This window comes from Convolutriloba macropyga, chromosome 7 (genome assembly GCF_964194025.1).
Source record: "Convolutriloba macropyga chromosome 7, txConMacr16.3, whole genome shotgun sequence".
Lineage (NCBI taxonomy): Eukaryota > Metazoa > Xenacoelomorpha > Acoela > Convolutidae > Convolutriloba > Convolutriloba macropyga.
The window spans coordinates 14,295,704-14,316,002 of NC_134474.1; positions in this window are offsets into that span (position 1 = coordinate 14,295,704).

Consider the following 20,299-nt stretch of genomic DNA (forward strand, 5'->3'; position numbering starts at 1 on the left):
ATGCACACTGACTCAGTCTCCATTTGAATTTTGCGAAAATAGGGGTGTTACCAAAGACAAGGCTGCATTTTCTGATGGCTATATCAGGATTTCCAGTGATCAGGGGGCTCTTGCTGTGGCAGTCTGGCTTTGTATTTCTAAAAATTCTCAGGACAGCAAAGTTATCAAGTGAGGACCATCTTCTCAGCCACAGTTCATTGATGAAAGCAGTGACTGACTTAGTACTATATCCTTGACCAGGATAGTTACCCGTGACTTTTTCAAATCTTCCCAGACAGCTTTCGAGATGCCGTTGATCGCGCGTGAACTAGATGCTGTGCTGAAATAAGTAAATACGACGTCTACTTATTGAAAGCTGTTACCAGCTAATTAAACTTAATTCGAATTGGAAAACAGTTTCTCAATTCTTGGAATAATTTTTCTAGACGGGTTGCTATGCAACCAAACAGAAAAACAAGTTTTGTAAATTTTCCTTTTTTTAAAATATAATAAGCTTCTTTTGTTCTACTTCAACACTTAAAATTGGAAGTCTTTTATGACAAGTTATAGTAAACTTCTTAAAAAGCCACCAAAATCCTATTGTCATCAACTGTCAACAAAAGATGCTATCCCAATTACTGAAAATTAAAGCAGACAGGACTAATTTTTAAAAACGGGAACAAACAAGATATAACTCGCTATTGACCCATAACTCTAAACAGCATAGGCAAACTTCGCGATGAAATTAGTTTGATGACACCTACAAACTCCTAAGACATCACTTCCCTGATAATCAAATAACATTCAGAAGAAAGCGGTCAAACAATACAGTTATATCTTTTTTAAGTCACGTTGGCCAAAAAGCTATTCTTAAAATGACCTAATCATCATGTATATTGACTATGCTATAACTTTTGTTTCAAAAAAAGCACTATAAACTGCAACTTGAACTATATTCCGATACTTTTTGTTTAAATGCAAGACTTCTTGTATCTAATTGCTGCTTTGAAATAAGTTAATACAACGTCTATCTATTGAAAGCTATTACCAGCTAGTTAACGTTAATTCAAATTGGAAAACAGTCAATCAATTGTTGCACCAATTCACCTAGATGGGTTGCTAGGCAAGCCAAAACAATGAAAACAAATTTTGTAAATGTTCTCTTTGCTAAAAAAAATGATCAGTTTCCATAGGTCTCGTCTACTGCAACACACAAAAATGGAAGATTTTTCTTGACAAGTTATAGTAGATATCTTAAAAGCCCCCAAAATCCTATTGTCATCAATTGTCAACGATAGATGCTATCCCAATTTTTGGAAAGTAAAGACTTGACACGGAATGACCTTATCATCATGTGTCTTGACATTGCAGAAACTTTAAAAAAAACAATAAACTGCCTTTTTAAACTTCAAAATTACATATTTTGATTCTTTATGTTTAAATGCAAGATTTATTTTACCATATTGCTGTGTTGATATATATATATATATATATATATATATATATATATATATATATATATACACATATAAAGTCTAAGAAAGTCCCCTCTTTGCGGGAAGATGTACGCTCATTTGCTAGATTTGTTTGGGAGGTTGATGAAATAAGTAGAGTGACAGTCACTGAGTTATTTGCTTGTTCTCTTTTGCAGTCGCCTCTATGAACTTTCTGAGGGATTGGCAGTCAATGTAATTCAGTAGATGGCGCTCTTCTATGTTCTCTGGTCTGTAGTGGTCCCATAGACGGCAATAGAAGAAGTAATGAGTCAAGTTTTCCTCAGTTGAGCCGCACACACACAGGGGTGATGCACACTGACTCAGTCTCCATTTAAATTTTGCGAAAAGAAGGGTGCTACCAAAGACATGGCTGCATTTTCTGATGGCTATATCAGGATTTCCAGGGATCAGGGGGCTCCTGTTGTGGCAGTCTGGCTTTGTATTTCTAAAAATTCTCAGGACAGCAAAGTTATCAGGTGAAGACCATCTTCTGAGCCATCATTGATCAAAGCAGCGACTGACTGAGTACTATATCCTTGAGCAGGATAGTTACCCGTGACTTTCAAATTTTCTCAGACAGCTTTCGAGGAGATGCCCTGTCGATTGCGCGTGAAATAAGTGCTGTGTTGAAATAAGTGAACACGACGTCTACCTATTGAAAGCTATTACCAGCTAGTTAAACTTAAATCGAATTGGAAAACAGACTCTCAATTGCGGCAACATTTTTCCTAGACCGGTTGCTATGCAATGAAAACAATAAAAACAGATTTTGTAAATTTTCTCCTAAAATTCAGCTTCTATTGGTACACTGGAACACAAAAAGTTTTTTCTTGACAAGTTGTAGTAGACTTCTTAAAAAGCCATCAAAATCCTATTGCAATCAATTGTCATCAATAGATGCTATCCCAATTATTGAAAAATAAAGCAGACAAGACTAATTTTTGAAAACGGGAACAAACAGGATGTAACTCGCTATTGACTCTTAACTCTCTAAACAGCATCTGCAAACTTCGTGACTAAATTAGTTTTGATGAAATTTACAAACTCCCAAGACATCACTTTTGTGATAATCAAAATATTTTCCGAAGAAAACGGTCAAACATATTACAGTTATCTCTCCTTTAAGTCACGTTGGCCCAAAAACTTGACATAAAAGGACCTAATCATCATGTATCTTGACTTTGCTAAAACCTTGAAAAAACACTATAAACAGCATTTTTAAACTATAAAATTACCTATTCTGATACTTTGTGTTTAAAAGCAAGACCTATTGTGTCTTATTGCTGCTTTGAAATGAATGAATACGACGTCTACCTATTGAAGTAGAATATGTTAAAAAAGTACTACCCGTACACAGTCGAGGAGAAATGGGAGAAATATCAATAATAATGTCTGACAAAAACTGCTTCCACTGACAAAAACAATTTGTTCAACCAAGTGCGGAAAATGTACTTAAAATGTGTTGTGTAGATTTGTGTGTTTCTCAAAGATGTTCTTTGATAATATTATTGAGTTGGAAAGATGATAACGAAAAGAAGAGCCAAACTTTTTGTACGATCCAAAGAGAATTCGGTTTGTCAAGACAACCGGCAGTGTTAACCTCGTCCGGTTAACACTTGAACCTTGAAAGAATATTCACGAAGTTCAATAGGGTGAATCAAGCAATCGCATACAATGACCGTGCTTTGAAACTTGCGTTCTACTTTCCAAAGAGAATATCTGCTTGCTATCAAACAAAATTGATGTTTTATGGTATGAAAGGCAAATAAAATCAGAGACGTAAGGGCATAATTTATTCATTGCTCTTTAGGCAACGTAACTTTTTCAGACTACTGAGAGAATCTTTTTTGTCTACCCACCAGAACTCTTCCGAATCCGTATTATCAAAACCACTTCTCAACGAATAAATGACTTTTTTAAGTCCTCCTTTTTGACACATTCATAGTTGTTGATTGCCATCTAATCTCTCAAAGTCTCGTTTAACTCAGTTTACAATGGTTCTTTCATTAATGCTTCTGACAACTGCCGCAATTTCTATCGGTCGTACCCTGGAATATTTACTAAAAGCTATGAGAAAACATGAGTTAAACGCAAGAAGAAACGTCAAATGGGAAGTTGCTATGCATATTGCTAGTTTAGCTATGTCTGTGCATAGATTGGTTGAGGGCACCTTGAAGCATGTCAGAAGTTGTGACCATTCGTTGAGGTCAAGTGCGAAGGAGTCATGGCTTGTTCTCAGACTTGAGTCAGTGAGTGTTCCGATTGTCGACTATTGGTATGGCAAGGTCTTGGGTGGTCATTGCAAATTAGGTTTGTCATTTGAAATGAATGAATACGACGTCTACCTATTGAAGTAGAATGTGTTAGAAAAGTACTACTCGTCAACACAATTGAGGAGAAATATAAATAATAGTGTCTGACAAAAGCTGCTTCCACTAAAAAAACAATTTGTTTAATCAAGTGCGGAAAGTGTATATAAAATGTGTTGTGTAATTTTGTTGTGTGTTTCTCAAAGATGTTCTTTGATAATAACATGGAGTTTGAAAAATCATAACGAAAAGAATGGCGTTGAGAAGTTTTTTCAACGATCCAAAAAAAATCAGGTTGTCAAGAAAGCCGGCAGTGTGAACAACATCCACATACCAATTTTGAACTTTGAGGCAATCGTCACGATGTTCAAATAAGGGGTTTCTGGCAATACCATTTATTGACCCTGCATTGCATCTTGCATTGCACCTTCCACAGAGAATATTCTCTGCTTGCTTTCAAACAAATTTGATGTTTCACGGTTTGAAACGAGAGAGGCATGGGCATAATTTCTAAAGCGCTCTTCAGACAAGGTAACGATGGAGACTATTAATAGCATATTTTTCATCAACAAGCAAGGTTTCTTCCAAATCCGTATTATGAAAACCAGCTGTCAATAATTAAATGACATGTTTAGGTTCTTCTTTTTGACACATAAATAGTTGCTGATTGCCATTTAATTTCTCAAAGTCTCGGTCTCGTGTAATTCACAACTTCCGCAATTTCTATTGGTCGTGCCCTGGAACATTTTCTATGAGCTATGAGAAAACTGAAATTATGCGGAAGAAGGAACGTCAAATGAAAAGTTGCTATGTATATTGCTAGTTTAGCTATGTCTGTGCATAGATTGGTTAAGGTCACCTTGAAGCATGTCAGAAGTTGTGACCATTCGTTGAGGTCAAGGGCAAAAAAGCTATGGCTTCCTTGGCTCCTCAAGTCAGATGTTCTAAACTTTGAGGCAGTGAGACTTCCAATTGTGGACTCCTGGTACGGCAAATTTTGGGTGGTCATTAATAGCCGCGAGGCGATAGCGGCTATTTTTGGGGTCATCGTGGTTTTTTAAATTCATCGTCTCCATCGATGATTCGTACAACCTGACTTTTTGGAATTGACTTAAGTGGATTCTATTGCTTTGCAATTAAAATGTGTGTGCGTGACGTCATTTCTGTTTTTAGGTCAATTGAGTGACGTACCTCACTCAAAAGATGACTTCTAAACTCACTTATGGGACTTTAAATTTTGTGAACACAATTATTAATGATCAATAGTGTGCATCTAAGTAGTTGCAAACTTATATGCCCTAATTCTTGAGTATTAGATTCTTGAGTTTTTGATTTCGAATACTAATTTTGAAAAAAAAACTCTGTAGGGCTTTTTCCTTAGAGACCGTATGTGTCATAAAATTGAGAGACAGAGTCGAACCCAAAATGTCAAAGCGGTCTATAAAAGGACTGTTGGTTGATATATCTATCTTATTTCTTTAGTTGTTTCAATTCATGGAAGGCCACAAGTGTCTATCGCGGCTATTTTCCGGCAATCTGCCGGCTATGTTTGCAAACTAGGTTTGTCATTAGACTTGGTTGCCAACTCTGATGGTCATTGCCAGCTAGTTAAACATAAATCGAATTAGAAAATAGTCTCTCAATTGTTGCACCAATTCTCCTAGACGGGTTGCTATGCAACCAAAATAAAAAAAACAAGTTTTACAAATTTTCTGTCTACTAAAAATGAAAAAATTATCCGCTTCAATTGGTCTACTGGAACGCATAAAATTGGATGTTTTTCTTGACAAATTATAGTAGACCTCTTAAAAAGCCACCAAAATCCTATTGCAATCAATTGTCAGCAATAGCTCCTATCCCAATTATTGAAAAATTAAGCAGAAAAGACTAATTTTTAAAGAAGGGAACAAACAAGATATAAATTGATATTGACCCATAGCTCTATAGACCGCATATGCAAACTCCTTGAACAAATAAGTTTTGATGAAACTTACAAACTCACAAGATATCATTTCTTTGATAACCCATTTACTCTCCAAAAAAACGGTCAAAACCTTTGCAGTTATTTCTTTCTTTTCGCATGGACCCAAAATTTTGACATGGAATAACCTAATCATCATGTGTTTTAACTATGCTAATATTTTGATTAAAAAAGCGACAACTATAAACTGCAACTTTAAACTTTAAATTTTATCGTCTGTTTCATTATCTTCAAATCCAAGACTTATTGTATCTCATTGCTGCTATGAAATATATGATTACGACGTCTACCTACTGAAACCAGGATTTGTTAGGAATATACTAGAGGTCAACAAAGGCGACGAGAAACATAACTAATAAAGTGATACGAAAACTTCCTTCACTGGTTCATCCGAGTAGTAGTTATAGTAGTAGTAGTAGTAGTAGTAGTAGTAGTAGTAGTAGTAGTAGTAGTAGTAGTAGTAGTAGTAGTAGTAGTAGTAGTAGTAGTAGTAGTAGTAGTAGTAGTAGTAGTAGTAGTAGTAGTAGTAGTAGTAGTAGTAGTAGTAGTAGTAGTAGTAGTAGTAGTAGTAGTAGTAGTAGTAGTAGTAGTAGTAGTAGTAGTAGTAGTAGTAGTAGTAGTAGTAGTAGTAGTAGTAGTAGTAGTAGTAGTAGTAGTAGTAGTAGTAGTAGTAGTAGTAGTAGTAGTAGTAGTAGTAGTAGTAGTAGTAGTAGTAGTAGTAGTAGTAGTAGTAGTAGTAGTAGTAGTAGTAGTAGTAGTAGTAGTAGTAGTAGTAGTAGTAGTAGTAGTAGTAGTAGTAGTAGTAGTAGTAGTAGTAGTAGTAGTAGTAGTAGTAGTAGTAGTAGTAGTAGTAGTAGTAGTAGTAGTAGTAGTAGTAGTAGTAGTAGTAGTAGTAGTAGTAGTAGTAGTAGTAGTAGTAGTAGTAGTAGTAGTAGTAGTAGTAGTAGTAGTAGTAGTAGTAGTAGTAGTAGTAGTAGTAGTAGTAGTAGTAGTAGTAGTAGTAGTAGTAGTAGTAGTAGTAGTAGTAGTAGTAGTAGTAGTAGTAGTAGTAGTAGTAGTAGTAGTAGTATCGAAGTCTTTAGGGATATACCATGGGTTTTCACTCTTTACGACATTAGTGAGTAGTTTTGGAATGTTGGTTACAGTTCGTGCATTGACAGAGTACTGGAGTTGGAGCCTTGTCTGGTTCGTTCGTTAGTATTACGTGATATGTAGTCTGATGTTTTTATGTCATACTTGTGGTGAGTGATGGCGCAGAACAGTAGAAGCAGAACAGTAGGAGACAGTGTATTTGACAAATTCTCAGTATTCGTCCGCGTATAGTTTTGTATTAAAACTAGATTTAATTTGTTTGATTTACATGCATTATTAGAAATAAAGTTCCATTTACTTTAAGTATTAACTGATTGACTGTAAAAAAAATTAGTTTTTTGATTTTGCGCCTACAACTTCTTCTTCTTTACAAAATTGTAAAAATTTGCGAGTTATGTGAACGGTTTTAGTTTCTTGTCAACGTTTTTAACAAAATGCTCTGTCTTAATGGGGTTAGCAACTACCCAAATTTAAACCGTTTCCCATATCAGTAAGTTTTTGTTGCCTTCAAGATGATACAGTACCGCTAGCTGCCAAGTGCAATAAGCGGAATCGTATTTTATTGGACTAAACTAAAAAAAAGTGTATAATTCGGGTTAAGTACAGATTCGAACAGTTCATGGAGTACTCCATAGTTGTACATACTAATTCATATACATACCTGTCAACTAATTGTGCATCTAAAAATCTCTCGAAAAAGCTTTGCGCACTCTAAAATTTTCTTGTTTCAACCAATTTATTTATTGCATTCTGGCATATTTCCATGGGACTTCATTTTGTTTTTTATACAATTTTTTAGCATCTAGATTTGGCTCAACAAAAACAACATGCAGTGACGACACATTAATTCAAAAGAATAAAAAAAATAGAAATTTTGCACTAATTTGAGTGTATTTAGGTCCTTTTGTTAACAAGGATGAAAGACTCCTAAATTCTATACATTTTCAACGAAAAAGTTTGTGCGGAATTGAAAAAGATCTGTTCTTTCCATTTCTGCCCCACGAGTACGTCTTGCTCTCCTAGTACAAAGCTTTTTTCTTTGCATAATTAATGTTGCTATCTTTTCCTCTGGGTAGTATTATATAGCTGTATTGGGATAGGGGGGTTATCCTGCCATGAGGATAATAGGTTATAGAATGCATGAGGATAATATGGAGTGGCATATCCCATGAAGATAATATGAAGTGGTATATCCCATGATAATAATAGGGTATACATGCAATAAACTTTGAGCGGGGAATTACATGTATAGCCGCTACCTGGTAATGTTAGGCCATTCGAATTAAAATTCATTAATTGTGTGGGATAATAGGGTAAAATTTTGCCATGGAGAAAAGAGGGCATAGATTTGAATATCTTTATGCGAATAAAAGGGTCAAGATTTGAATCTTGATAGTCTGGTGCAATATTAAACAATGACAATAGGGTAGATATTTGAATATGCGCAAGTGGATTCTAGAGTGAAGAGTTGATTTCGGATTGACGGATATTTTATTGCATGGGGATAATAGGGTTTAATTTTTCCATAGGTATAATAGAGTATAGATTTTTATATCCACAAATGGTTAGAGGGGTGACAATTTTAGTCAAGATAGCGGGTATAGTATTGTATAGGGATAATGGGGTATAGCTGTGCCATAATAGTATTGTATGGGGATAAAAGTGTATAGTTAGGCCATATGGGGATATTAGGGTAGGGTTGTGGGGGTAATAGGGCAAAGAAGTGACCTGTTAAAAGCGTGAGAATTTTACCTCTTAAAAGTGTGAAAACTTGAATGGTGATAGTAGGGTCTAAAAATGCATGGAAATGATTCGTATAGTTTTGACATGGATATAGTAGGGTATAGATTTCAAAGTATGCAAGCTCATATTGCGGTGAAATTTGAATCAGGATAGTAGTTTAAAGTGTTGCATGGGATAATAGGGTATAATTGTGCCTTGGGGATAATTAGCTATATATTTAAACATCTGCGAACGGATTATAGAGTGAAAATTTGAATCAGTATACTAGAGTATTGTGTTGCAGGGAGATAATAGGGTACATATTTCCAAATCTGCAAGTGGGTATTAGGGTGAAGGTTGAAAACAGGATAGTAGGGTCGAGTATTGCATGGGGATCATAGGGTATAGTTTTGCCATGAGTATTATAGGGCAAAAGTTTGAATATCTGCAAACAGGAATTGTGTGAAGATTTGAATCGGTAAGGTAGAATACGGTTTTGCATGGAGGATAATAGGGTAAAGTTTTGCCATTAGAGTAATATACAAGCGCCAGATAATTTTTTAAAGCAAAATTCAGTCAATGGTGAAGACTAATTAAATTTTGAAGTATAAGTACAAAAGAATCATCAAAGGTCACCTGTACATCATTATTTTCCTCTTAATGTACAAGTCCTAGAGAAGATTTTCTTGTGGAAAAGTTGATCCTTTTGTAAAAATTAACACAAAATTACTTAAGAAAACATCATTTTTGCTCACATAACATGTATATTAGTCGTCAAATGTCAATTGTACATCATTTTTTTCCTCTTAATGTACAAGTCCTAGAGAAAAATTTCTCAAAAAAAGTTGTTTCATTAGTGTAAACTAACACAAAAATACTTTGAAAAACATCAATTTTGCTCATATAACATATATATGAGTCATCAAAGGTCAATTGTACACAATTTTTTTCTTCTTAATGTACAAGTTCTAGAGAAAAATTTTTTAAGGAAAAGTTGTTCCCCTAGTGAAAACTAACACAAAAATACTTTAAAAACATCAATTTTGCTCACATAACATATATATGAGTCATCAAAGGTCAATTGTACATCCTTTTTTTCCTCTTAATGTACAAGTTCTAGAGAAAAATTTCTTAAGGAAAAGTTGTCCCATTAGTGAGAACTAACACAAAAATACTTTAAAAACATCAATTTTGCTCACATAACATATATATGAGTCATCAAAATCAATTGTACATCATTTTTTTTCCTCTTAATGTAAAAGTCCTAGAGAAAAATTTCTTAAGGAAAAGTTGTTCCATTAGTGAAAACTAACACAAAACTTTTTTTTAAAAAACATCACTTTTGCTCACATAACATATATATGAGCCATCAAATATCAACTATACATCTTTTTTTCCCTCTAAATATAGAAATTCTAGAGAGAAATTTCTTTAGGAAAAGTTTTTCCATTAGTAAAAACTAACACAAAAATACTTTGAAAACATCAATTTTGCTCACATAACATATATATGAGCCATCAAATATCAACTATACATCTTTTTTTCCCTCTAAATATAGAAATTCTAGAGAGAAATTTCTTTAAGAAAAGTTTTTCCATTATTGAAAACTAACACAAAAATAATTTAAAAACATCAGTTTTGCACACATAACATATATATGAGTCATCAAAGGTCAATTGTACATCATTTTTTTCCTCTTAATGTACAAGTCCTAGAGAAAAATTTCTCAAGGAAAAGTTGTTCCATTAGTGAAAACTAACACAAAACTTTTTTTTAAAAAACATCACTTTTGCTCACATAACATATATATGAGCCATCAAATATCAACTATACATCTTTTTTTCCCTCTAAATATAGAAATTCTAGAGAGAAATTTCTTTAGGAAAAGTTTTTCCAATAGTAAAAACTAACACAAAAATACTTTGAAAACATCAATTTTGCTCACATAACATATATATGAGCCATCAAATATCAACTGTACATCATTTTTTTCCTCTAAATTCAGAAATTCTAGGGAAAAACTTCCTGAGGAAAATTTGTTCCATTAGTGAAAACTAACACAAAAATACTTTAAAAACATCAATTTTGCACACATAACATATATATGACTCATCAAAGGTCAATTTTACATCATTTTTTCCTCTAAATAGAGAAATTCTAGAGAAAAACTTCTCTAGGAAAAGTTTTTCCATTAGTAAAAACTCACACAAAAATACTTTAAACACTTTAATTTTGCACACATAACATATATATGAGTCATCAAAGGTCAATTGTACATCATTTTTTTCCGCTTAATGTACAAGTCCTAGAGAAAAATTTCTTAAGGAAAAGTTGTTCCATTAGTGAAAACTAACACAAAACTTTTTTAAAAAGATCATTTTTGCTCACATAACATATATATGAGCCATCAAATGTCAATGGTAAATCATTTTTTTTCCTCTAAATATAGAAAATCTAGAGAAAAACTTCCTAAGGAAAAGTTGTTCCATTAGTGAAAACTAACACAAAAATACTTTAATAACATCAATTTTGCTCTCATAACATATATATGAGTCACCAAAGGTCAATTGTACATCATTTTTTTCCGCTTAATGTACAAGTCCTAGAGAAAAATTTCTTACCGAAAAGTTGTTCCATTAGTGAAAACTAACACAAAACTTTTTTAAAAACATCATTTTTGCTCACATAACGTATATATGAGCCATCAAATGTCAATTGTACTTCATTTTTTTTCCTCTAAATATAGAAAATCTAGAGAAAAACTTCCTAAGTAAAAGTTGTTCCATTAGTGAAAACTAACACAAAAAAACTTTAAAAACATCAATTTTGTTCACAAAACATATATATGAGTCACCAAAGTTCAATTGCACATCATTTTTTTTCCGCTTAATGTACAAGTCATAGAGAAAAATTTCTTAAGGAAAAGTTGTTCCATTAGTGAAAACTAACGCAAAACTTTTTTAAAAACATCAATTTTGCTCACATAACATATATATGAGCCATCAAATGTCAACTGTACATCATTTTTTCCCTTTAAATATAGAAATTCTAGAGAAAAACTTCTTAAGGAAAAGTTGTTCCATTAGTGAAAACTAACACAAAAATAATTTAAAAACATCAGTTTTGCACACATAACATATATATGAGTCATCAAAGGTCAATTGTACATCATTTTTTTCCTCTAAATAGAGAAATTCTAGAGAAAAACTTCTTTAGGAAAGGTTTTTCCATTAGTGAAAACTAACACAAAAATACTTTAAAAACATCAATTTTGCACACATAACATTTTTATATGAGTCATCAAAGGTCAATTGTGCATCATTTTTTTTCTTCTTAATGTACAAGTCCTAGAGAAAAATTTCTTAAGGAAAAGTTGTTCCATTAGTGAAAACTAACACAAATTTTTTTCAAAAACATCAATTTTGCTCACATAACATATATATGAGCCATCAAATGTCAACTGTACATCATTTTTTTCCTCTAAAAATAGAAATTCCAGAGAAAAACTTCTTAAGGAGAAGTTGTTCCATTAGTGAAAACTAACACAAAAATACTTTAAAAACATCAATTTTGCACACATAACATATATATGAGTCATCAAAGGTCAATTGTACATCATTTTTTTCCTCTAAATAGTGAAATTCTAGAGAAAAACTTGTTTAGGAATGGTTTTTCCATTAGTGAAAACTAACACAAAAATACTTTAAAAACATCAATTTTGCACACATAACATATATATGAGTCGTTAAAGGTCAATTGTACATCATTTTTTTTCCTCTTAATGTACAAGTCCTAGAGAAAAATTTATTAAGGAAAAGTTGTTCCATTAGTGAAAACTAACACAAATTTTTTTAAAAAACATCAATTTTGCTCACATAACATATATATATATGAGTCATCAAAGGTCAATTGTACATCATTTTTTTCCCTCTTAATGTACAAGTCCTAGAGAAAAATTTATTAAGGAAAAGTTGTTCCATTAGTGAAAACTAACAAAAAATTTTTTTAAAACATCAATTTTGCTCACATAACATATATATGAGCCATCAAATGTCAACTGTACATCATTTTTTTTCTCTAAATATAGAAAATCTAGAGAAAAACTTCTTAAGGAAAATTGTTTCATTAGTGAAAACTAACACAAAAATACTTTAAAAACATCAATTTTGCACACAACATATATATATATATATATATATATATATATATATATATTAGTCATCAAAGTTCAATTGTACATCATTTTTTTCCTCTTAATGTAAAAGTCCTGGAGAAAAATTTCTTAAGGAAAAGTTGTTCCATTAGTGAAAAATAACACAAAACTTTTTTAAAAACATCAATTTTGCTCACATAACATATATATGAGCCATCAAATGTCAATTGTACATCTTTTTGTCCACCAAATATAGAAAATCTAGAGGAAAACTTCTTAAGGAAAAGTTGTTCCAGTAGTGAAAACTAACCCAAAAATTCTTTAAAAACATCAATTTAGCACACATAACATATATATGAGTCATCAAAGGTCAATTGTACATCATTTTTTTCCTCTAAATAGTGAAATTCTAGAGAAAAACTTCTTTAGGAAAGGTTTTTCCATTAGTGAAAACTAACACAAAAATACTTTAAAAACATCAATTTTGCACACATAACATATATATGAGTCATCAAAGGTCAATTGTACATCATTTTTTTCCTCTTAATGTACAAGTCCTAGAGAAAAATTTCTTAAGGAAAAGTTGTTCCATTAGTGAAAATTAACACAAATTTTTTTTAAAAACATCAATTTTGCTCACATAACATATATATGAGTCATCAAAGGTCAATTGTACATCATTTTTTTCCCTCTTAATGTACAAGTCCTAGAGAAAAATTTCTTATGGAAAAATTGTTCCATTAGTGAAAACTAACAAAAAATTTTTTTAAAACATCAATTTTGCTCACATAACATATATATGAGCCATCAAAAGTCAATTGTACATCATTTTTTTCTCTAAATATAGAAAATCTAGAGAAAAACTTCTTAAGGAAAAGTTGTTTCATTAGTGAAAACTAACACAAATAAATATATATATATATATATATATATTTATTAGTCATCAAAGTTCAATTGTACATCATTTTTTTCCTCTTAATGTACAAGTCCTGAAGAAAAATTTCTTAAGGAAAAGTTGTTCCATTAGTGAAAAATAACACAAAACTTTTTTAAAAACATCAATTTTGCTCACATAACATATATATGAGCCATCAAATGTCAATTGTACTTCTTTTTGTCCACCAAATATAGAAAATCTAGAGGAAAACTTCTTAAGAAAAAGTTGTTCCATTAGTGAAAACTAACACAAAAATTCTTTAAAAACATCGATTTTGCACACATAACATATATATGAGTCATCAAAGGTCAATTGTACATCATTTTTTTCCTCTTAATGTGCAAGTCCTAGAGAAAATTTTGTTAAGGAAAAATTGATCCTTTGGTAAAAACTAATACAAAACTACTTAAGAAAACATCATTTTTGCTCATATAACATATATATGAGTCGTCAAAGATCAATTGTACATCATTTTTTCCCTCTATATAGAGAAATTCTAGAGAAAAACTTCTTTAGGAAAAGTTTTTCAATTAGTGAAAACTAACACAAAAATAATTTAAAAACATCAATTTTGCACACATAACATATATATGAGTCAGCGAAGGTCAATTGTACATCACTTTTTTCCTCTTAATGTACAAGTCCTAGAGAAAAATTTCTTAAGCAAAAGTTGTTCCATTAGTAAAAACTAACACAAAACTTTTTTGAAAACGTCAATTCGGCTCACAAAACATATATATGAGTCATCAAAGGTCAATTGTACATCATTTTTTATCTCTTAATGTGCAAGTCCTAGAGAAAATTTTTTTAAGGAAAAATTGATCCTTTGGTAACAACTAACACAAAACTACTTAAGAAAACATCATTTTTGCTCATATAACATATATATGAGTCGTCAAAGATCAATTGTACATCATTTTTTCCCTCTAAATAGAGAAATTCTAGAGAAAAACTTCTTTAGGAAAAGTTTTTCAATTAGTGAAAACTAACACAAAAATACTTTAAAAACATCAATTTTGCACACATAACGTATATATGAGTCAGCGAAGGTCAATTGTACATCACTTTTTTCCTCTTAATGTACAAGTCCTAGAGAAAAATTTCTTAAGGAAAAGTTGTTCCATTAGTAAAAACTAACACAAAACTTTTTTGAAAACGTCAATTCTGCTCACAAAACATATATATGAGTCATCAAAGGTCAATTGTACATCATTTTTTATCTCTTAATGTGCAAGTCCTAGAGAAAATTTTTTTAAGGAAAATTTGATCCTTTGGTAACAACTAACACAAAACTACTTAAGAAAACATCATTTTTGCTCATATAACATATATATGAGTCGTCAAAGATCAATTGTACATCATTTTTTTCCTCTAAATCGAGAAATTCTAGAGAAAAACTTCTTTAGGAAAACTTTTTCAATTAGTGAAAACTAACACAAAAATACTTTAAAAACATCAATTTTGCACACATAACATATATATGAGCCATCAAATGTCAATTGTACATCATTGTTTTCCTCTAAATATAGAAAATCTAGAGAAAAACTCCTTAAGGAAAAGTTGTTCCGTTAGTGAAAACTAACACAAAAATTCTTTAAAAACATCAATTTTGCACACATAACATATATATGAGTCATCAAAGGTCAATTGTACATCATTTTTTTCCTCTTAATGTGCAAGTCCTAGAGAAAATTTTGTTAAGGAAAAATTGATCCTTTGGTAAAAACTAATACAAAACTACTTAAGAAAACATCATTTTTGCTCATATAACATATATATGAGTCGTCAAAGATCAATTGTACATCATTTTTTCCCTCTAAATAGAGAAATTCTAGAGAAAAACTTCTTCAGGAAAAGTTTTTCAATTAGTGAAAACTAACACAAAAATAATTTAAAAACATCAATTTTGCACACATAACATATATATGAGTCAGCGAAGGTCAATTGTACATCACTTTTTTCCTCTTAATGTACAAGTCCTAGAGAAAAATTTCTTAAGGAAAAGTTGTTCCATTAGTAAAAACTAACAAAAAACTTTTTTGAAAACGTCAATTCTGCTCACAAAACATATATATGAGTCATCAAAGGTCAATTGTACATCATTTTTTATCTCTTAATGTGCAAGTCCTAGAGAAAAATTTTTTAAGGAAAAATTGATCCTTTGGTAACAACTAACACAAAACTACTTAAGAAAACATCATTTTTGCTCATATAACATATATATGAGTCGTCAAAGATCAATTATACATCATTTTTTCCCTCTAAATAGAGAAATTCTAGAGAAAAACTTCTTTAGGAAAAGTTTTTCAATTAGTGAAAACTAACACAAAAATACTTTAAAAACTTCAATTTTGCACACATAACATATATATGAGTCAGCGAAGGTCAATTGTACATCACTTTTTTTCTCTTAATGTACAAGTCCTAGAGAAAAATTTCTTAAGGAAAAGTTGTTCCATTAGTAAAAACTAACACAAAACTTTTTTGAAAACGTCAATTCTGCTCACATAACATATATATGAGTCATCAAAGGTCAATTGTACATCATTTTTTTTTCTCTTAATGTGCAAGTCCTAGAGAAAATTTTTTAAGGAAAAATTGATCCTTTGATAAAAACTAACACAAAAATACTTAAGAAAATATCATTTTTGCTCATATAACATATATATGAGTCGTCAAAGATCAATTGTACATCATTTTTTCCCTCTAAATAGAGAAAGTCTAGAGAAAAACTTCTTTAGGAAAAGTTTTTCAAATAGTGAAGACTAACACAAAAATACTTTAAAAACATCAATTTTGCACACATAACATATATATGAGTCATCAAAGGTCAATTGTACATCATTTTTTTCCTCTTAATGTGCGAGTCCTAGAGAAAAGCTTCTTAAGGCAAAGTTGATCCATTAGTGGAAACTAACACAAAACTACTCTAGTAAACATCAATTTTGCTCACATAACATATATATGAGTCATCAAATGTCAATTGTACATCATTTTTTCCCTCTAAATAGAGAAATTCTAGAGAAAAACTTCTTTAGGAAAAGTTTTTCAATTAGTGAAAACTAACACAAAAATACTTTAAAAACTTCAATTTTGCACACATAACATATATATGAGTCAGCGAAGGTCAATTGTACATCACTTTTTTTCTCTTAATGTACAAGTCCTAGAGAAAAATTTCTTAAGGAAAAGTTGTTCCATTAGTAAAAACTAACACAAAACTTTTTTGAAAACGTCAATTCTGCTCACATAACATATATATGAGTCATCAAAGGTCAATTGTACATCATTTTTTTTTCTCTTAATGTGCAAGTCCTAGAGAAAATTTTTTAAGGAAAAATTGATCCTTTGATAAAAACTAACACAAAAATACTTAAGAAAATATCATTTTTGCTCATATAACATATATATGAGTCGTCAAAGATCAATTGTACATCATTTTTTCCCTCTAAATAGAGAAAGTCTAGAGAAAAACTTCTTTAGGAAAAGTTTTTCAAATAGTGAAGACTAACACAAAAATACTTTAAAAACATCAATTTTGCACACATAACATATATATGAGTCATCAAAGGTCAATTGTACATCATTTTTTTCCTCTTAATGTGCGAGTCCTAGAGAAAAGCTTCTTAAGGAAAAGTTGATCCATTAGTGGAAACTAACACAAAACTACTCTAGTAAACATCAATTTTGCTCACATAACATATATATGAGTCATCAAATGTCAATTGTACATCATTTTTTCCCTCTAAATAGAGAAAATCTAGAGAAAAACTTCTTTAGGAAAAGTTGATCCATTAGTGGAAACTAACACAAAAATACTTTAAAAACATCAATTTTGCACACATAACATATATATGAGTCATCAAAGGTCAATTGTACATCATTTTTTTCCTCTTAATGTGCAAGTCCTAGAGAAAAACTTCTTAAGGAAAACTTGATCCATTAGTGGAAACTAACACAAAAATACTTTAAAACATCAATTTTGCACACATAACATATATATGAGTCATCAAAGGTCAATTGTACCTCACTTTTTTCCTCTTAATGTACAAGTCCTAGAGAAAAATTTCTCAAGAAAAAGTTGTTCCATTAGCGAAAACTAACAAAAAAATACTTTAAAAAATATCATTTTTGCTCATATAACATATATATGAGTCGTCAAAGATCAATTGTACATCATTTTTTCCCTCTAAATAGAGAAAGTCTAGAGAAAAACTTCTCTAGGAAAAGTTTTTCAAATAGTGAAGACTAACACAAAAATACTTTAAAAACATCAATTTTGCACACATAACATATATATGAGTCATCAAAGGTCAATTGTACATCATTTTTTTCCTCTTAATGTGCAAGTCCTAGAGAAAAACTTCTAAAGGAAAAGTTGATCCATTAGTGGAAACTAACACAAAAATACTTTAAAAACATCAATTTTGCACACATAACATATATATGAGTCATCAAAGGTCAATTGTACCTCACTTTTTTCCTCTTAATGTACAAGCCCTAGAGAAAAATTTCTTAAGGAAAAGTTGTTCCATTAGTAAAAACTAACACAAAACTTTTTTAAAAACGTCAATTCTGCTCACATAACATATATATGAGCCATCAAGGTCAATTGTACATCATTTTTTCCCTCTTAATGTGCAAGTTCTAGAGAAAAATTTCTCAAGAAAAAGTTGTTCCATTAGCGAAAACTAACAAAAAAATACTTTAAAAAATATCATTTTTGCTCATATAACATATATATGAGTCGTCAAAGATCAATTGTACATCATTTTTTCCCTCTAAATAGAGAAAGTCTAGAGAAAAACTTCTTTAGGAAAAGTTTTTCAAATAGTGAAGACTAACACAAAAATACTTTAAAAACATCAATTTTGCACACATAACATATATATGAGTCATCAAAGGTCAATTGTACATCATTTTTTTCCTCTTAATGTGCAAGTCCTAGAGAAAAACTTCTAAAGGAAAAGCTGATCCATTAGTGGAAACTAACACAAAAATACTTTAAAAACATCAATTTTGCACACATAACATATATATGAGTCATCAAAGGTCAATTGTACCTCACTTTTTTCCTCTTAATGTACAAGACCTAGAGAAAAATTTCTTAAGGAAAAGTTGTTCCATTAGTGAAAACTAACACGAAAATACTTTAAAAACATCAAATTTGCACACATAACATATATATGAGTCATCAAAGTTCACCTGTACATCATTATTTTCCTCCTAATGTACAAGTCCTAGAGAAGATTTTCTTAAGGAAAAGTTGAACCTTTGGTGAAAACTAACACAAAAATACTTAAGAAAACATCATTTTTCTCACATAACATGTATATTAGTCGTCAAATGTCAATTGTACATCATTTTTTCCCTCTTAATGTACAAGTCCTAGAGAAAAATTTCTTAAGGAAAAGTTGTTTCATTAGTGAAAACTAACACAAAAAATACTTTTAAATCATCAATTTTGCTCATATAACATATATATGAGTCATCAAAGGTCATATGTACATCATTTTTTCCCTCTGAATGTACAAGTCATAGAGAAAAATTATTTCGTGAAAATTTGTTCTATTAGTGAAAACAAACAAAAAACTACTTTGAAAAATATCAATTGCGCTCAAAAATAAAGAAGATATATGAGTCATCAAAGGTCATTTTTTCCTCTCAACGCAACGTACAAGTCATAAATAAAAAAGTTCCAAGGTAAAACTTGCTAAATTAGTAAAAATTAACACAAAAAAGTTATAAAAATATCAATTTGGCTAACATAATTGATATATGAGACATCAAATGTAACTTGCACATCTTTTCTCCTCTTAATGTTCAAGTCATACAGAAAAATGTCAACAATTTTTCAACAATTTCAAAAAAGAGTCAATAAAATTCATTTGTGCTTCATTTTTTTCCCTCTTAATTTACGAACCTAGCGGAAAATTTGTTTGCTTGAGGTTGTTTGCTTAGTAAAAACTAACAGTAAAATACTTAAATCGTCAGTTTCAAAACTAAAACAATACTTGAAAGGGTATCGATTTTGTTTAAGTAAAGTATAAATGAGTCATCAAAGTTTGCTTGTGTATCGCCCCCTCATAAATTTACAAGACCAGAACAAAAAAATTCTCATGTAAAGGTTGTTTCATGTGCCATCATGTGTCATCTAAAGTTATGTGAGAGTCATCATAAGTACATAGTTTTTCTCTTTGCTTACTAGTTACAGTGAAAAATTCTTCTACAAATTTGTTTTGTATCTGAAAGATAACGCAAAAAAACCAAAAATCTATCAATTTTGCTCATAAAAGTTAAATATGAGTATATGTGAAATAAAATATCTCAGATCACATAATGTACCATAGTAGAGCAATTTTTTGAAAATTTTTTTACAAGAAAGTTGTTTCGAAAGTAAATTCGTCAATGGAAATTTAAAAAAAATCAATGTCGTGCTCATTGTCGAGAAAGTAATGTTCGATTGTTTATAGTTTGCTATCTCTCAAGGTACAAGAGTTATACCAAAATATACCTGAATATAATTTCTTAAGATTGAATCCCGAAGCCAAAACATTCAAAGGTGCTTCAATTTCAAGCTCATACGTTTTTTTTAAGTGATCAAAATTTAGTTGTATCTCGCTTGATAAC